Source organism: Ictidomys tridecemlineatus, chromosome Y (genome assembly GCF_052094955.1).
Source record: "Ictidomys tridecemlineatus isolate mIctTri1 chromosome Y, mIctTri1.hap1, whole genome shotgun sequence".
NCBI lineage: Eukaryota > Metazoa > Chordata > Mammalia > Rodentia > Sciuridae > Ictidomys > Ictidomys tridecemlineatus.
The window spans coordinates 25,780,678-25,799,623 of NC_135494.1; the positions used below are offsets into that span (position 1 = coordinate 25,780,678).

The 18,946-nt window shown below is 33.9% G+C and overlaps 1 long non-coding RNA gene across 1 annotated transcript in view; it reads left to right on the forward strand.

Moving 5' to 3' along the window:
• The window catches only part of LOC144371873 (uncharacterized), a 117,038-nt gene extending 104,563 nt beyond the window's left edge, over positions 1-12,475 (forward strand). The window contains exon 3 of the long non-coding RNA XR_013431974.1: positions 12,389-12,475. This is a non-coding gene — a long non-coding RNA (uncharacterized LOC144371873). The remainder of the gene's footprint in view (positions 1-12,388) is intronic.
• The last annotated feature ends 6,471 nt before the right edge of the window (positions 12,476-18,946 follow it).

The following is an 18,946-nucleotide window of genomic DNA, read 5'->3' on the forward strand; positions in this document are numbered from 1 at the left end:
ATCATTTTTAAACAACTGAGTTTATTTCTAAAAATCCATAACTAGACCTAATATTTCACATTATAATTGCTATGTGAACATTTTTGGTAAAGTAGGCTAATACTGAAGTTCAAAAAAGGACCTATTGTTCATCATTAGAATTATATTATTAATTTTGTTTTTGGTTAAGGACCACTTTCAACATATGAATTATGATTTTTTTATTTCATAAAGTAAAATATCTACAGATTTTTTTCATGTAATCATTATGGACTTCACAGGATCTCTTGAATTCCTTATTTATTAATTTAATAAAATAAAAACCAACTTAAAACAAAATACAAAAGCTAAATACAGCCAAAAAACAATTAAAATTCCCACTTCTGAGAAACATACATTCATATATAGATAGTTTTCTGTAATATAAAAAAGAGGCAGAATTTTTTTTAAAAAAAGAGCAAATTTGAAATTACCATTATGCTTAAATTTTGCCCTAATATCGATCAATATCTTTTGATCAAACTTGCATTTTCAAAATTAATGTTACACTAGAACTTAGCAGTTGTGTTACAGGAGAAAAGATGTCTTTGAAGAAAGGTTCAATGAGTTCCTGGAGATAAGGGGGAACTTGGCTCAGGGAACAGGGAGTTCTTGGAATACCCTGATGGAAAAGAATTTCCACACAAGCCAGAGACATGGACAGAGATTTATTTAGGAAAGCAAAGGAACATTCAAAGGAGAATGTGGACCATCCCTAGAGGGAGAAAACAGAGCCAGTTGGTACGGAGTGTTAGGGGCTGGACTAAAATTGGACTCAGTGTGGAAGTACACAATTTCATGCCAGTTTTTCCTGGGCTTGCACATTGCCCTCTTATTTTTTGCAGGCAAAGACATTGGTTAAGGATGAAGACAAAGGGTGTGGGTTGGGTTACTCAAAAGTGCAACAGTCATGGGCATTTCCTGCCACTCAATGATTCTTGGTGTTTTCTGCATTTTAGAGTTTTATGGATGTTTCATTTGAGACAGTTTCTCTACTTTTATCTCCAAATCCCTATCTCAGCTGTATCCAGAGTACCAAGGAGAGATCCAAATGGGGAGTGTCAATTTGGGAGATGTCCTAACTGAGTTGTTAAGAATTTGAATGAAGGTCTAAGATGTCTGGGGAATGCTTGGATTTAGAAATTGGGAGAAGAGTTGCAATCAGAGGAGCTCATGAAGGAATAACCAAAGAATAAGAGAAAAAAAAAGTGAATGTGAAATCTCAAAGCCCCATAAATTAAAAAAGAAGAAGAAGAAGAAGAAGAAGAAGAAGAAGAAGAAGAAGAAGAAGAAGAAGAAGAAGAAGAAGAAGAAGAAGAAGAAGAAGAACAGGGAGTAATGGACCATGGAAGATGCTACTGATTGGCTAAATGATGTGAACACAGAATTTACTACTGTATTTAGCAATTTGGAGGTCACTGCGGGTATCAGCAAAAACAGACATTTTCATGCCTTTTTGTTGTTTTGGGTAGTGGTGGTAATGGTATAAGCAAAGCTTGATAAAAGGGATTCAATGGAGAATGGGTAGGAATAAACTGAATGCAAGTGATGTAATTATTAAGAATTATAGAGCAAAGAAACTTTATCAGATTTTTCCTTTGATGACAATGCTACAGTGGATAGGGAAAATTTGTTCAAACCAGAGAGAAAAGGAGAATTTCTGGACTGATTTTCTTGAAAGGGGAAGCATAAGTTTAAACGACTTTGCCTCAATTAAAAACTGTCTTGGTCCCTTTAGGGTGCTATAACAAAGTCCCTTAGATTTGGTAAATTATAAAAGCATAAATGTCATCACTCAGTTCTGGAGGCTGGAAGTCCAAGATGAAGGCAAAGCAATACAGGTATCATTTTGCTCTATAACCTCACCTGGCAGAAGAGGTGAGGTAGCTGTCTTTGGCTTCTCTTATAAGAGCATTAATCTTATTTTTGAGGGTTCTAGCCTCCCTCATAATCAAATCATTGTCCCAAACACCCAACCTCTTAAGATTGGGAGTTAGAATTTCAACATATGAACTCAGAGGGAACATAACCATTCAGCCCAAAGCAAGAACACAGTAGTACATCCATAGCCATGTGCAGAAACACAAAGCTTATTGTAGATGGTTTTATGGGGTTGGGACAGCTCTTGCTAAGTCTCTATAGTCTGAAAAAGTAGTAAAATTGCTCTGTAAGGGAGTGGGAGAATAAAGAACTATAAAAATGTGACAAGTTTATTGGGCACACTAAGGGTCCAGAAGAAATAGATATTTAAATAAATATATCGCCAGCTGTGGTAGAGCATACCTGTAATCTCAGCTGTTCAGGAGGCTGAGGCAGGAGGATGATCCATTGGAGGCCAGCCTAAGCAACTTAGCAAGGCCCTAAGAAACTTAATGAAACCCTCTCTCCATACAAAAAAATTAAAAATCCTGGCAGGGATGTTGCTTGTTGGTAAAGTATCCTTGCAATCAATCCCCAGGACCAAAAATAAAACAAAACAAATCCCAAAAAGAAATCTGTAATCATAAATGTAATTCAGCATAAGTATACATTTCTTCCAGCCTTCAGATGGAGATGAAGGTGTAAAGGATAAAAGATTTCTTTCTTAACTCATCACCATGTTGATAGTTGTTGAAAGACAGATTGACAAGAACAAAGCCAACAGATTTATTTAATATAAATTTCATGTGTCAGAAGAGCCTTCAGAAATGAAGGTCCAAAGAAAGAGAGAAATGATTATATTTTAAGCTAATTTTAATGAAAAATAGACAGTTGTATAGGATCGTGGTGATTGTAGTACAGAAGGTTATGGTCTAATGATAATGAACTATGGAGGTGGGTGGTTACCAATGATCTGATCTGTTTGTTCAGATTATTCTCTGCATTCCTGTCTCTTCAAGGATGAGAATGTTTCTTCCTCCAGGTACAGGCAAGGCATCTTTGATTGGAAAGTTTTACAACCTACTTCATAGGAAGGTCAGAGAATTCTTTTATGGCCTGCTTCAGGGGAAAGTAGTGGGAGACGATCAGAGAGAACTTCTTGTTTTTGATATTTCCTCAAATGTCAAGGTGCCAAACTTTGGGATAATGTGTCCTGAAACCCATCATAGGCATAAAGCCAAGAGGTTTAGCTTTAACCAGGACCAGGGTTTTTCTAAAAGGATAGTAAACTAGTTAGATCAAACTGAGATTGTATGCAAAGGAGTGTTTCTTGTGATGTATCACAACACGGTAGAACAAAGTGAGTCTATGCAGGTGTGAGAACAAGGAGGGGGAAGAAGAGCCCACATCAGGTCTTGGGCAATTCAAAGAATTGATTCTAGAAAGATAGGAAGGGTGGTCAGCAAATGGGACCCTGGAAAAGGAGAGTATGGATATTGGCAATGATAGCATCCAGGCCAGCATGGGACCATGGGAAATGTGGCAAGTGGTCATGAAAGCTAAACTGGCTAATACGAATGAAGACCAGAATACATCAACATGGACATTGAAATTGCCAAGAATTAAGACAGAAGTGGTGGAAGAGGGAGCGACTGTGAGTCAGGAACTAAATTCTTTAGAGCATGAACAGTAACTTAGAAATGACTCAGAATATCCTCCAGGGGCCCATGATAGGAAGGGCATGGGAGAAATTGAGATCCGAGAGGACATTGTCAATAGACAAAAGCCAGGTTTTGACTCAAACAAAAAAGTAAATATCCTGAGAAGAGGCCTCATTGATAAGCTTTTCTTCAGTAGTTACATTCAAGAACATGTCATTATGGGAGGAAAAAGACAAAACTAAAAAGCAAGACTTCAAAGACTTTTCTCCAAAGATTCCCTCCCCAGGTCTGGCACTGCTTTGTACAGATGAGGCTCTGCCTGAAATGCACGTTCTGGGTTGGATGAGCAGGAGCCCTTTGGCTTCTTGCTGTTTTAACAGACTGCTTCTGCTGCAGGTGAAGAGCTCTTCCTTTGGTTACTTCTGTGTTTTGTTTTCTTTTGATGTAAAATTCCTTGAATCTCTCTCTGTCACTTTCACTCAGAAAATGTGGCCAGTCTTTGAGGTGCACCCATCTTAAAAAATAAAAGCACACTGAAACAAAATGTAATAGATAATAGGTTCAAAAAATTCTTTTTACCATGTCCTGGAAATGAATGAATATTTGATCAAAGTCCCATGGCTGATCCCCTTTAAAGGATACATTTTTGTAGTTTATCACTACCGACCGAATTAAAATTATCATGGTCAAACATTATTTAAATGTTAGATAAATTGTAGGCACCTGTTCTATTTTTATTATAATGGTAATGACTTTGTTTCTAAAATAGAATACTTTAAAGTACTAATTGTGAATAATGGACAGGATTTACCAACACCTAAATTAATATTTCATTTTTGTCTACAATGATAGATAATGTCATTATCTAAAAAGAGTTTTCATATTGTGTTAACGGGAATATACTTTTACTGCTTAATACAAACTTAAGTTGTTGATATATTTTTTAGTTTGTTATGACTGTTAGCAGTGATTAGTCTTAAGTTGTAAATTACAGTAGGAAAAAAAAGTGACCTTGAAGGGCTGAACTATGAAATACTGTTTCTCCTTCCTGCAAAGTGTGTAAGGATGAAGGTCTCTGAAACCCAATTGCATTTTCAACAGTGTAATTTTTAGCCCTTGACAACCGGCCATCTTGTTTATTTATTACACTAGTTTACAGTAGCAGCAGACCATTCTCCACCGTTCTCACAACCACCCGAAAGAAGGATAATTTACCAGTGAATAATTTGTTTGAGTTGATTTATTGTGTCATTCTTGGAAGCTCATTTTGATGAGTGACCTTGGCTCCTAATATTTGGTCAATGCCAAACACATAATATAAAATGAATATTTATATGGGTTTATGAAGATAGAGCACAAATAGTAACTGAAAAGGTAACTGACACACTTCAGATATATTTGTGACAAAGAAAAGTTTGCACCAAAATGCACTGGGACTGGTTTGTGGGGTCAGAGGGAGGCATCAAGGAAAAAATTAAAGTATAACCATATCCTGGAACCTGAAGCAGACTAAGAAGTGATCTTAGTTCACTATTTCCCACTTTATCTGCTTTTTAAGCATAAAGCAACACTTTAGATAACAACTGTAGAGTTCTGATGCTTTTTGTTTAATATTTGCTATTTTTCTTTGTCAAATTTCTGAATGTTAATTATTTAGCATTATTATAAAAATGTATATGACCAAATAAAGGAAAATAAATTTTTATTTGATCTAACTCTGTATACATTTATTTAGTGCAAGCCAAAGACTTAGCAAGAAACATAATTTTGAATTCTATGGCTTGTTGCCACCTCCTGATTCTCTCACTAAATGTAAAATAGTTATTGGCAGCATTTCCTCCTGTTCTTTGAATAACTGACAATGCTGATTTGATCTGATTTTTTTCTTTTTTTATTATCTCTGATAGTTCATTAATGCCCATAACTTTATTTTAGAAGGGACAGTATTTCAAAGTGATCCTACCACTAAGAGAAGCATTTTGTGTCTGTAGTTTCAACTTTTAAGTGTCACTGTTAACTCCTACAATCACAAGTGATATAGACATATCTACTGCATTTAATCTTCTTTTTGAGTAATATAGAATGAATTTTCCAACTGGTAAAACAAAGTTCTGTGCTATACAAATTGCATGTCTCCAATCTTGGTTTTAATTACCACAAATTCCAACTCTACACAGTCCTATGGATAGTGAGGGATCTGTACACTGCTTACCTCGTGCTCCGAACTCCCTAAGAAGCCCAAGGCACTCTGTTAGAAATCCAAGCAACTCAAAGAAAGACTTTGTTCCCATGGGAATTCTGAATCCAGCTAGATGGGTAGCCATTGGAACCTGAATTGGCATTTTGAAAACTGACTTTTAGGTCACAAGGATTTCAAAGCATTCTCTGAGAGGTATCTTAACTTGCTTGCTTGGATTAATGAAGAAATCTGATAAAATATTTCTAACAACAAATTTAGTCTTGATGTTCAATATAATTTTGTATGAATTCTAACTGTACAGCTCTATTAAGAATTGTATTGCCTTTGTCCACACCTAATTCAGAAAAAGGACTTGAGACTATTGGATCTGTAAGAGAATCTGTTTTTTCTCCACATTGTCTATATTTGCATCTAGAAAGAAGCTTTTCTTCAACACCATTTCTTATATTTTTATCACATAATATCCCTTAATTATTATTCTAATATCCCTGTTCCTTTTGTTCTCCTTGGAACCTACTTCTTTTATTTATCTTCTGTCTCACAGTCAGCTTCTCTTTGTGGTCATCCTTTACTTACATGCTCACCCAAGTTTGCTCTTCATTTTTAGTTGCTTACATGTGACAGTATGGGGATTGAAAGCTGCTAGTGAGATCTCATTTTTTGTACTCTTACATTATAGTAATGGTCTGTTGTTTGATGACTTTTCTCTCTAAATGTATTTTTAGGATAAATTTCTTTGCCCATGACAGTATAGAACCATAATTCTTTATTCTATGTATGCTGTCTCCCTGGCAACACTTTTAAAGTTATTTCTATAAAAATATTTTTGCACAAGGTCCTGGATTTGATCCCTACCAAGAAAATAACAACAACAACAAAAAAAACTTTTTATCTTGGCTTGTAATAGAACATAAATACCCTTGCCCTCATTGTGATTAATTTTGTTTTAGCTCCTTTTTTTTTTTTTGGTCTTTTTCTATTTCCTGGTTTAGCCAATACATAATTAAACTCACATATATTATTAAACATACAATTCCAGATTTCTGCTGCAGGAGGATAATGGTAAGAATAAACCACACATAAATGTAATTCATAAGAATGTTTTGGCTCATTCTTCTAAAGCAGCCAATAACTAGATCATTTAATCACAAATATATCACAGTGACATCTATGAATGATAGAAAGAGCCCAAATTTCACTTTCTGCACCAGGCTGACAGACTGGTAGAACCCATGTCATGTAGTATATTGAAATCTTGCTAAATTTTTACTTGCTGGGGCCATCTAGATTATTGGAAAATCTTAAAAATTTATAAATATTTTTTGTCACTTTGTTAAAAAGAAAGTGGCTACCTGAATTCTTCTAAACCTGCTGATCTGGCATTTTTGCAAAAAAGCATTTCTATTGTATTGTTTAGCCAAATTATCCATTGTCTTCTGTATATAATATCCTGTATATACATGCATTATAAAATCAGTGTTAGATTCTATGAGTATCAATACTCCACTAGTTGACAGATTTCTAGCTTTACCTGAGTTTTGCTTGTATAACATCGTTTAGTAACCAGCCAAGGTGATACAGTGTGATTCATACTAAAGAAGGCAGCATGAAGAATAGAAAAATGTAGAAAAATGAAGGACTGTTGATTCCACTGGCTGAAATCATATTGGCAATTTTTTCTCTTCTCTTCAGTGATGCCACAAGATATTTTGAAGATGACATTAAATAACATACATTTTCCTCCCCAAATAATCTCCTATTCTGCTTTTAACCACCATATTATGTGCAACATAAATCATACTTTTTCTTGTCACTATAAATCAGTGAAGTCTAAGCTGTGATTGTGCAATTGTTAGCACCTTTAAAACTGTGATAAGCTCATCCATACAAGAATAGGTACTGTGAAATACTTTAAAGAAAAAGGCTGTGTTTGTTTGATATAAAAATGTAGTTTTAGAGTATGACCAGTACATTTCACTCTTAATTTAAAATGAAATTGAGTGGGTTTTTAAAACTACAGCCACAAAATAGAACCAAAAGATAGAGAAATAGAAATAAACTAAAATCCAAAAATCTTTTGGAGTATAAAGCCCTGAAGAGACCATAATAATAGACAGTAAAATCACTCTTTAAAATAGGACTGGTATAAATTTGTCAGAAGTTGTAAAACAGACATAATACACAGGAGTTTATGCCAATGAAACTCATCACACGGTGAAGTGTTTCAGATGAGAGTTGGTGCCTGCAGGGCCCAGACCCTGGCAGGTGGGAACCTGGGTGACTCAGTGGATGCAGTCAGCCCTGCAGGTAAAGGCCTTATCTGGAAGTCATATGTGGATAGGAAGTTGCTGATCTACACTTGAAAGACACTTTGGGAGTACCTTCTGAGTCAAGGGAAGCACCTAGGTTATACTATCAAGGTCACTTTACAAAGCTCTGGCATTGTGACATTTCCACCTCACTCTAGCTCAGAACTGAGCTGGGGATTAAGTCCAATTTATAAATTAAGAAACTGAGCCTCAGAGAGACATTGTGTCTTGGCCAGATGTATACATTTAGTAAGTCCTAGGTCAGGCCTGAATCTGCCTTTCCTACTGCACCTGGCTGCCTCATGAACCACACTGTCTTGAGGGAAGATCTGCAGTAATCATAAAAGTTGGCTGGAAGGCAGAGGATTCCCTGATTTGTTTCCTCCATTACACCTTTAGGTCTTTTCTGAGTTGACCTGTTCAGATATCAAAATCCATCTCAGTGTCCATTGTCTCTTTTATAATATCCACCTCCATTCTCTCCACAATAAGCTATGAGAGGAAAGTTTTATGTAAGAATTAGATCCATCCACTAGAAGGGTGAAGATTCAGGGAAGAAAGTAAAATATGAATATTGTTGTTTACAGATAAAACAACCTCTTTCCAATGCTTCAGTGTAGGTAAAATCCTAGGACTTTAAAGAGCTCGTCTTACAAGTTTGATGTTTAGGTAAATTCATGATCTCAACACTCTAGATTCACTCCTTTACTGTGTTTAGTGAAATGATCATTTTCCCCAAACATACTGAAGGACAGTATTTGAATAATTTATTCAAGACTGCACTGATAGAAATTATGTTCACTGGCCTCTTTTTTATCTGTCTTTGAACATTAAGTGCTTGGTGTTTAGAATCTGTACATATAACTTAAAAATAACCCTATCTAGGACAAATCTCTAGTTTCCAGTTCAATTTCTTTAGTCGAATGGACTTATTGTTTTATTAAACTTAAACTTTTAATAGCCTCTTCAATTCTGTGATTTCAACATTCACTATGCCTTAAGTGAAATTTTACATATTAGTTTTTACAGCTTATTTGTAAGGAATATTTTAATTCAATTTAGTTTAACTTTTCATTACCTTGAATTACCTCTTCTCTTTTAAGTTTCTTTCTTTTCTTTTCCAACAATTGATTTGTTGCAACCAAAGTAAATTAAATAGTATTTCTTGTTGCTCATGATGCACCAAACATCTCCCTTGAATTATTTTGTGGACATGGTTTAACATAATAATATATCTCAAAGAAGGCATTATCTTATAACTCAACATTCCGTCAACAAAATTTTTAATAAATAACTACCATAGAACAGTTATTATGCAAGCATCTGAAAATGCAAAGACAAAACATTTGCTGACCATGTGTGATTCTTTTCAGTCAAGAAAACAAGAGAGACAAGGCAAATGAGGATAAAAATATTGCAAATGCTTTGATGCTATGATAAAAGTACACAGTGCAATCACTTGTTGGTTGAATGAAATGCCTGGTATAGTTTCAGTGTCAGGGAAATGACAGTGCATCAGACAGCAAATTGGACATTCTACTGCAGGTCCCAAGGGGCACAAAAGATCAGTCCTTCTGGGTCACCAAGGCTCCAGTGAAGAAGGGGGCATTTCTTTCTGGATCCTGTTTAAAGGGGGAAAAAAAAAGCAAGCTCTAATTGCCAGAGAAATGGTAACTAGGAATTATGTGGAGAATTATTTATATATCAGAATGATTGAGGGTACATGGAAAGCAGAGATGCTTTTTAATTTCTAACCTTGAACCCTTGAAGCAATGCATACTGTACCTGTGTGGGGCAGGTTTCTATGTCAGGGTTCTTTGTGGAACTAGCTAGTTCCTGAAGCTGTCAATTTTCTAAATCTGCTTCACCATGAAAGATAAATTCATTTAAAGCTAAATAAGGTAGAATGGTACAATTTGTCTCACTTGATTCAGTAGTAATGCCTTCAATTCTGTAGAGTATGTTAGATCAGAACAGATTTTTCTTTCTTAAATGGAAGACTCTCAAGGATGTCGAAGTTGTTTTTTCTGTTGTTCAGTCTTTCAATTCCAGTGTACTCTGAATGTGAGTCATTCATCTTATGCATTCCTTGTACAGATACTCCCTCTAAGTTCGCTATATATTAACTTTGGTGAATCATTATAACTTAAGAAAAATCTTTATAAAATAAGTCTGAGCAACATATTTGGGATTACATTTGCACAATGAATAAAAATACTTGCTCCAGCAACCTCAAGTTTTGCTGTAAAATCAAACAAGATAATGAATGTGAAATGTATTTTAAGAATATCAAAGGCCAAAACTTTGTGGACTCCTACAAATGACTTTACTCATATTAATTTCAGTAAACAGGGAACTACATATTAGCTTCAAGTATCCTTTTTTTCTTCTACCAAAGTCTTTTACTAGGTTTGTGCATATATAATAAAAACAATTATTATATTTTCTGAAAATGCTCCTTATACCCTTATACCACTGCCTGTGTATCTCATTGTATCCTTTACAAAATGATTATATATTTACAAAATTTTATTTTATCATTAGCCTTTTTCTAAACATGCTTTATTAGATTTATTTAGTAAGCAATTATTGAGTGTCAGTACTCCATTGGACTCTAAAGAAATTGACATGTAAATCAGTCCCCATTAAATTTAAATGAGAAATAATAAAGATTATTTTGTCAGAGGTTGGTTATTCTATGATTCACCTATTCCATGCATCAGTACTACTTCTAAACTTATTTTCCTTTTCTTAATTTATTATTACTTTTCTGCAGTGCTTCTTAAATTTTAAGGTGCATAATTGGAGTAACATATTGAAATGGAGATTCCCAGGCTCTACCCCTAGAAATATTAAGCAGACCTGGGGATCTGCATTTTCATGAAGTGTTTGGGGAGCTGGTGATCTCTTGGATTTCACTTGGAAAGAGTACTTACATGATGTGTCCTTTTGATCCAGGACTCTCCCTAATGAAGGCAACATCAGACCTCCTCAAATCCCTACATCTGCCTGTCTCACTGTCACACTCTCAGACTGCCAATTTAGATTTTTCAGTCTGTATTCATTCATCACCCTGCCTTGAAATAGTCCTCTGTTGTGATGCACTGACCTTGTTGGAGTCACTTGTACCGAGTCTCCTGAGAATGACACCACCTTTTGTTTCACTTAAAAACTAAGTGATGTGGTGGAATGTCTGGAAGAGAATGAAGGAATGCCCCTGTCATGATATGACAAAAGAAAGAGTTTTAAAGAATGACTCAAAACAAATCACCTGGGAACTGCTTACCCGTAGGGAAAATCCTTTATATTTATTAATTAGTGAATCTTCATAACAATTCTATAAAGTAGGTTTTATCATTACTTTCATTTTATAATTAAAGACACTGAGGCTCAGTAACTTTATCAATCTCACTCAAATAGTATAGGGTGAAGAAGGAGTTTAGGTCAGGTGGACTGTCTCATTTAGGGTTCAGGGTCCATTACAGTTCTAGTGCTACTTTTCTCAAAGGAGTGACTTTGTGCACCTCTTGTAACCACCATTAGCATAAGAAGAACTTTCAGTAATTTGCAAAACAAGTAAAAGAAATAGAAACAATTCTCAAAAGAAAATCAAAACAAAACTGACACTACACCAGATAGTTTTTGATGCATTTTAAATTCAAAGATTTATTTCACTGTCAAATTACAGAAAATCTCTAGTAAAGAAAAAAAAAGAGTACACATACATATAATGACATAGAGTAATGTATTTCATGTTGTCAGAAGTGAAGATGACTCTTTTTATATTTTTCTTTTATTAGAGAATATTCCATGGTAAGTGTAAATACTTGAATCAGAAAAACTGGGTTTCTAATTGTGGACTGTTACTACCTTACTTGATGACCTATGAAATTTGCTTACCTTAATCCATTCTCAGGTTCTAATAAGGTGAATTGACAATGCAAGGTTTGGTAAATATGAAATAAAATAATTAAGTAAGTGCTCAAGATAATGTCTGTAATATAGCAATCTCTAAACAATCAGTACCTATTTACTGCTACTATGACTGGTAGTAATAAACTTAATTTAGTATTACTATGAAAACTAGGTTAGACAACACTTTTGGCAAAATGAATACATTATCAAAGTTTAATTGATGTGGAATCTTTTCCTTGTGATGGGCAAAATTCAAATACCTACATTCCTTTTTAAGAAGTGACAGGAAAAAAAGTGAACTGTCACAGATAATACACTTCTTCTTGGGTGGTCTGCCTGGTTTACAACTTAGAGTCACAATGGCAGAAGTTGACTTTGCTCCTTTGAGTGTGTCTCTTCTGAGATGGCTCATTTATCTTCCACAGGTGATCATCCCAATGCTCAGCACCTGCTAGCCATGGCATCAGGACTTCGGGAGAGCGCTGAACTCTTTCAGTCAGATGAAATGTGACCTGCTAATGATCCCAAGGAGAGAGCTCCTGTCCGTGTTCGGATGCTGAATGACATCCTACAAGACATGGAGAAGAGCTTCCTGGTGCAGCAGGTGCCACCGGGTTTTTATAGGTAGGATATTTATTTCCAAATGTATTTATTTATTGATTTTTGCCCTTGATTAAGTTGTTTTAATTTTTAAAATATGTATTTTCTGTGAACACGACACTTAAAAAAAATAACTATGAGGCCGTAACATCTACAATTTGAAGGCTATCCCTCTCCCAAAGAAAAGTTCAAATGTAAAAATAGAGAATAAAGAAAACTTATTTTAACAGTAACCATATAGAAAATGACTAAGAATATTTTTACATTAATTTCAGCATCAGTCAAATGTGATATGGCTATTGAAAAAAGCAAACAGAATTAAAGCTCTGTGGATATTACATCCTAGTCTGGATGCCTTAAGCATCTGAATATTTGGGTAACACAAGGTTTTTAGGATATTGGCTTTTAGGACAAAAGTTCTGTGATCCAACAAGCATCTAAGCTCTCTCCACATCTTAATTTCTATGTCAATAAAGTGAGACAGTAAAATGAAATCTTTTTATTAAAAAAAAAAGCTTTTCATATTTCTGATGTTTGATAATTTCTCTTTATAATTTTAAACTCAAATTTACATTTTAAATCCATAGTTATATAATATCCTTTAAAAAAAATTGTAGGTACTAGGGATTAAACCCTATGTCCCCAGTCCTTTTAATCTTTTTTTTTTTTTTTTTTTTTTTTTTTTTTTTTTTTTTACATTTTAAGGCAGGGTTTCACTAAGTTGCTTAGGGCCTCGCTAAATTTTTGAGGCTAGCCTCAAACTTGAGATCTTCTTGCCTCAGCCTCTTAAGCTGCTGGATTACAGGTGTCTATCACCATGCCCAGCCTTTATATAATGTCTTCTAACACTATGATCCCGTAAGACTTTGGAAAATAGTCACTTATTAAAATACTTTAAATGAACTGTATGCTCCAATGCATTCTTTAAAAGCATCAGAAATGGAGCATTCCCCTTGTTGAAAACACCTGTTTTTTTTAAAAAACAGGTTCTTCTAGTGCAGGAATGGGAAACAGAAAGAACAAGGTAATTAAATAAAATGTAGTGATGGTAGATATTGTAATAAGAACTAAAGAGAAAAAGCAAACCACATAAAATCCAGCTTTATTAAAAAGTCCTTAGCAGGTTAGGCACGTTATGTTTTGGGATACATTTAGTAATTTTTTCTATTTTCTTAATTTATTAAGAAAAATTTAGAGGCTAATAAAAATCATACAAGATGAATATATTTGATATATGACAAAATAGTAAACTTTCCTCATTTGTTTTTCCTGGCACCTGCACTAGATATAAAAGACACCTCTATAAGCTAAGTTTTCCATCTAGTAAATTCTTTACCCTTTCAATAACCTGTATGTACTTAATTTACTTTATCAAGCCTTTTTTAATAGAAAAGTAAGTATTTTCCTGCCCCTGAGTTAATAATGAGCAAACAAATGGTATTGTTTTTTTCAGTGAGTAATATTATAACAGAGTACATTTTATCCCAGCTGTACAGGCCTTGAAATGTTTATTATGAAATGTCCTGATTCATATAACAAACTTTAGGGATGAAAACTTACTGTGAAATATTTTGATATTGTGCTAAACTTTTGCTACTGTTTTTAAAGGGATATATATCTGACATTCTTTTCCCGAGTTCAAATGCTAGATCATATGAATAACTGATATTTAGCTTCATAAGAAAACTGTCCAATTTCTTCCCAAGTGGCTCTACCATTTTACATTCTCACCAGTAATAAATGACACTTTTGGTTGTTCCACATTCTCACCAAAATTTGGTATTGACGGTGGTTTGGGAATTCACTATTTTAATAGGTATATATTGATCTATTCTTTTGAACTTACAGTTCTCTATGACACATGATTTGCAACATCTCTTTGTATGCTTATTTTCCATCACCATAGCTTCAGCAATGAAATATCTGTTGCAATAGTCTGTCCATTTTTTGAAACTGAGCTGTTTGTTTTCTGGTTGTTGAATTTTAAGAATCCTTCCTGTAACTTGGATATAACATCCTATTATCGGATATATGTTTCATAAAGAGATTTTTATATCTTTGCTGATATAAAGTTTGTTTAGTTTTAATGTCATCTAGCTTATTGGTTTTCCCTTCACACATCATGCTTTTTTGCGTTGTATGGAGAAAGTGATCATCAAACCCAAGGTTACCTAGAGTTTCTCCTACGCTATGTTCGAGAAGTTTTATTATTATGTGTTTTGCACTTAGGTCTATGATCAGTTTTGAGTTTATTTTTGTATATAAGTTTTGGCTTACATATAAAATTTTTCTTTTTCTGCACAAAAATGTTCCATTGTCGCACATTGTTTAGACTCCACCTTTCTTCATTGACTTGCCTCTGCTCTTTGGTCACACAATGTAGTTTTAATATTGCCTTTTGCCGGCAGCATCTTACTAGTTCCCAGTAGAATAGCTCTCAGAATTAAGAATGCCATATAAAAGTGATACTGGAGGGGCTGGAGTTGTGGCTTAGTGGACGAGTACTTGCTTCCTACGGGTGAGGCACTGGGTTCGATTCTCAGTACCACATATAAATAAATAAAATAAAGGTTCAACAACTAAAAAAAATATTTAAAAAAAGAAAAGTGATAGTGGAGAAAGGGCATTGTGCTTGGGATTTAAAAAAGTGAGAAGACGTTTGAGCATTAAAATGTGTCTTTTCCATTCAGATGACCTGCAAGCTAATTAGTACATGAGAACCAGATGCTCATCTCTAAAATAGAAAATCTCAATAGGCTGTTAATATTAACATAAAGTGAGATGAAATGAGAATAAGATGTGAGAAGATGATTCATAATAATAATAATTCATAATTACAAAATAAAATAATTGTATATCATTATGCTGTTTTTATTCCTGACTATCCAGTGTTCTCATTTCCAAACCCTCTTTTCCATAAAGCCTAGGGAGAGATATTGTTAAATTAAATGACACAAAAGGTTCTTTACTACCAGAATCACTATAGTGAGATACATATTTCATTTAAATTTTAAAATATATATTATATATTGCTTTCCATTAGTAAACATTTGCTAATCACCTACCATTTGAGAGATTTCCATATTCCACAGAAAGTAAAAAAAAAAATTGGACAGAGGGGATCGAATTAAATATGGAGTTAAAAAAAAGAGTAAACAGATTATTTGAATATACTAGCTTCTAAAATAAATCAAGGTACTTTAAAAAAGAGGTTAAAAACCATTTTTTAAAGTGTTCAGGGAATGTCACTGTAAGCATTTTGGTTTCTTGAGACAGAGTTTGTTACATGTATTAATGTTTAAAATTGGAACTACTTTTTAGAATTTGGCATCAGCCATTTTGTGATTGAAATGTTATCTTGTGTGTGTATTCTTCCTAGCTTATTTTAGTAAATTTTAGCAAGATTCCTGGCCTTGTCATCAATTATTAGGTTTACAGGCATGCATTCTTGAGGCTGAGGTTGTATCTATTATTTCCTTTTTTTCATTCACTGATACATTCAGTCTATATAGTCTTTAAAGTTAAATATTACCAGCTCCTTCATTTTAAATGAGTGGAAACAGAGACTTTTGACTTGAAAATTTTAAATGTTCGACTAGAAACCATGGGATTTCAAAACTGCTTTCTGCAAAAATGATTAGCAAAGGTTTTCTGTTAATAGGCAGCCCAAATATAGGGGTCCTAGATATAGCAATATGAACTCATATTCATGCATTGGGGTAGAATATCTGCATAAGATCACACATTTACTATGTTTACACATTTAAAGGATAACAATTAGAAAGAAGTAATTCCTCTTCCTTCCTATTCCCCTTTCTTCCCACCCTCACACATTTCTGCAGCATCAACTGTGGTTAGGCAGAATTTTAAGAGAATTTTACCAAAGTTTAAGATATTTGATGTGGTTTGGGGGAGAAGCATCAAAGTTTACCATTGCGGTGGTTCTAATTGAAGGATATAGGAATTTGAGAAGGAAGCAGACATGAGCCAGTGTCTAGTAATGGGTACCAGGTAGAAATGGTACTTTTAGAAAAGTGAACATCTTAAGCTCCATCATTAAAACTGAATTAAAGTCTAAATGTTACCTTTAAAAGAGATCCACTGATTAAGTTATAAAATCATCCTATTCTTTCAAAATCTGATTTTTTTAGTTACATCTTGGTTAAGTAGAATGTAGGAGTCTCTAAGTAACTATATTTCTAACATTATTTCTCCAAGGTTACATCAGAGTACACAAAGATGGCTATAATCAGTGACTTAGGTAACACGGACTATTTGTAAGTTGGGGGACATTATGTCCATGTGCCTACACATGTATCCTTATGAAAGATGTGGCAACAGGTTTATGATAAAGTACGTTCTTTTGGAGATAGCCAAAATGGCCTTGTGAAAGTTCAGAGGACCATTTCAAGCTAATCCAGGTCAAGGCAATTTTTTTGTTGTTGTTAGAATCCCTGAAAGCAGGAAAATAGCAGTGTAAATGTCAAGATGCTTCTGCCTTGAACTAAGAATAAACAAACCAAGCAATCCATTAAAAGTAGTTTTCAAACACATAAGCTACCAAACTTTGTTTTAAAAAAATGTTAGAACTATTTATTCAAGGAATGACGTTACACAGAATTATTTAAAAAACACATTTCTCAGAAACCCTGTGATCAGGTTTCTAGCTATACATTCAGTATATACATTTGATTTTAAGAAATTTAAGATATGAAAATCCAAAGCCCCAAGCATTTCAGAATAACAATGATCTCATTATACAGTTTTCATGGTGTTTTAATAAGAGTTAGTTATGTAAGTACTAATAAAACCTTATGTTCAGTTTTTGATTGGGATAATGACTACTTTGTTCGGGTTGTACTCTTTCTTTTAGTGAGGTGTGGGTGGTCTGAATGGAACTAAAATCTCACCATTGTTTCTCTTGTCATTAATTCTATCAGCAATGCCTCTGATTTCTTTAGGCTATGAAAAAAATAACTAGTGATTAAGAATTACCATAATGCTTTAAAAATATTTTTAATAGCCACCACTTGCACAAAAGAGTCTATGTATGAATATGGATCATTGTCTGCACAATGTAAAATTTCCAAAAGGAGGTTGAAGACCTGGCTTGTACACAAAATTTTTACATTGATGCTCATTGTATACATTCCCTTTTACATTTTTATGAATAAGTGCATATGTTAGCTTTATAGTTACATATCCCTTTCATATTTTAAAAGTTTCCACTTCTATAAGGAGCAAAGAAATAAAAAATAAAATTCTGAGTTTTAAGAGAAACAAAATTAACATACTGAAATTCTGCCTAATCTTTTGTAATCTCTCTTTTTATTAACATTAAAATAAACCATGCATACCATACTGACATAAAATATTCAGATGCAGTTTGGTTAGACATGTATCCCCTTATTTAAAAAGAGAGTGATCAGTTTATAAGCGTAATTAGTCTTCAATTCAGTCTGCCACTATCGAAATAGAAACTCATGTACATATTCTATTTGGATTTTGTAAAAATAGCTCTTTCAGGTTTGAGGTTTCTTTCCATTTAAAGTGAGGAGAAACACTATCTTTGACATATTAGCAGGTCAAGACACATTTCCCAATCTGGGGTGGGGGGAGTGTAAATTGGATTTCATGTTGCATTTAATAATATTAAGACTGATAATAATAATGATTCCTGTCACAAAGGGTGATTTACTTGTACCAGGTGCTTTGCTGTACATTTGTATATGCATATTGCCAGTAACACTTGTAACAATCCTGTCAGATTGTTTTAGTTTCCCCTTATACAGATGAGAAAACTGAGGCTTTGGGAAAGTTAATATGTAGAAGAATTAGATTTGAACATGAAATGTTTGCTTTAAAACCACTGCTAATTCTACTAGATAGTCACCCCTAATATTTGACCAAAAATTTTGGTAGTTTACTCAGCAGTCAGTAAAAATTTTAGACTGCTAATATAGTCAAAAATTGTATAAGTTCAATTTTCTTAGGTGCTCATTAAATTTAATTAGTTCTACACTTCTGGAATTGCATCTTCTAACCCTGATGATTGCAAAAATGCTTTTGTGAGGTGCCAAATCTAACCCTGCTTCTGGGGAAAAGATATGCATTATTATCTCAAATCAGTAAAATTGCCTTGTCCCCCAATATTATTCTACCCCTTATGTTTCCATAAACCAGATGCAAGGGTAGGGAAATTTCTCTGATAAATCTCATATATCATAGTTGGATACTTTTTTCTAACCTAAATAATTGTATTTTAGGGGAGAGATCACTAGGCTAAGAATTTAGAGATGTAGATTTGAGACCCAAAAGGGCCACTTATCAAGTTGCCCTAGAATCTTCCACTTGTCTTCCATGTTATTCTTTTAGACAATTAT